The sequence below is a fragment of the Aplysia californica genome, unplaced genomic scaffold (genome assembly GCF_000002075.1).
Source record: "Aplysia californica isolate F4 #8 unplaced genomic scaffold, AplCal3.0 scaffold00698, whole genome shotgun sequence".
Taxonomy (NCBI): domain Eukaryota; kingdom Metazoa; phylum Mollusca; class Gastropoda; order Aplysiida; family Aplysiidae; genus Aplysia; species Aplysia californica.
The window spans coordinates 1-1,500 of record NW_004797968.1 but is presented as its reverse complement, the minus strand read 5'-3'; the positions used below and the strand labels follow the sequence as shown (position 1 = coordinate 1,500).

General features: G+C 42.8%; 1 protein-coding gene across 3 annotated transcripts in view; it reads right to left on the bottom strand.

Moving 5' to 3' along the window:
• LOC101861236 (3-oxoacyl-[acyl-carrier-protein] reductase FabG) overlaps nucleotides 1-1,057 on the bottom strand; it is a 7,933-nt gene extending 6,876 nt beyond the window's left edge. The window contains exon 1 of one of the 3 annotated variants that reach the window (XM_005108537.3): nucleotides 796-1,057. The gene's annotated coding sequence lies outside the window, so the exon portion shown is untranslated. The remainder of the gene's footprint in view (nucleotides 1-795) is intronic. The other 2 variants (XM_005108536.3, XM_005108535.3) reach the window with 2 other exon arrangements.
• Between the last annotated feature and the right edge of the window lie 443 nt (nucleotides 1,058-1,500).

Sequence of the window (1,500 nt, the reverse complement as noted above, 5' to 3'; positions counted from 1 at the left end):
TATATATATATCTGTGTGTGTGTGTGTGTGTGTGTGTGTGTATGTGTGTTCGTGTGTGTCTTTACCGCGGGAGAAAGATCATCAAGTATCAAGTAGTCAACCAGTGGGTAGTGGGTATAGTCTGCCATGTGCTGTATGTACCTCGGGCAGACAGTTTGCGGAAGGCGGTGTGAAGGCGATATGAAATAATATGCTCATAGAGAATAGAGGCTCCTTTTAGTACATTGGCAAAACCTGGTGGTAAGTAGAGCTGGCACTTAACGGGTAACGGGGGTGGGTGGGGGGCGGTACAGTGAGATTTGAGTGTACTCTGTTTTATAAAACAGACAGGCGAGCACACACACGCTATCAATTCTATCTACTCGAGTACTCAGTATAGCTAACGTGCGTGGTTTTGAAGTCAAAACTCGAATCTCGTAGCCTTACGAGCCGAGGAACATAGGTCCTTTGCAGCCTCGTATTGTGCGTGATAGGCTAACAGTAAAAATAATTCTGTTTCCCCTGTCTACGAAGGGCCCGCTACTAACACGAGCGAAGCAGCATTCCGTAAAATACACATAATTCGTGGAAAAGAGAGAGAAACATCGACACAACAAGTGTAACGGGAAAGAACAAGACAGGTAAATATACAAAAACAACAGACTGGCAGCAAAGAAACAGTTCTAGCAGCGCAAGGTATATTCGTGCACTATTTATTCTATTCGTTTTGTAACGAGCCTTAACTTGAAGGAAAACAATAAAGTTATTATTATTGTGATGCCTTATTACTATTTAAAAGTTACCATCTCGACTAACCTGTTTGATCAAGTTTGAGGAAAAAGTGTATCAGTTCATCTCTCTTGGGGGATACACTGTCTTCCTTTTCGAATGCGAACAGACTGTCAAACGTTTTGCTTTTCCTGGCAAGCTGGCCAGCTTCGAATATTACCACTTCAAAGTATCCGGAGAAAGTGGCAAGAAATCAGCCAGGTCAGCCCTTATGCAGACTTCCTTCCCCATTGTAGTACACTGTAGCCTAACATAACTGACAACACCTGACCTAGTTACTATATTTAGTACTCGGCTGTAACCAAAGATTCTTCACAAGTTAAAAACAATCTTTCTTTGCTAAACTTGGGAGCTTGAGGCACTTCGTCTTTTAAGCACAAGAGTGATTTCTAAGATCGTGAGTTATGCTCAAGTCATACTTCAGGGGGGGGCATGAAATTTTGACCAACTAGTAAAAGTGACTATTAATCCTGAGTTGTCTGTAGGCTGTGACAAAATATTATATTACGTCAAAAAAAGCAGGTAATGAAGGTTGTAGTGCCGACGGTTGCGGTTTGGTGGTCAAGGTTTTCGTTGTTGCAAACACAATAAGTAGTTCCCGCGCTTATAGTCTATCAAGTAGCCTGTCGACGTCTTTTTGATGGTGTATCGTGTATCTATATCCCTCTCTCCCTCTCTCTCCCTCTCTCTCCCTCTCTCCCTCCCTCTCTCTCTCTCTCTCTCTCTCTCTAT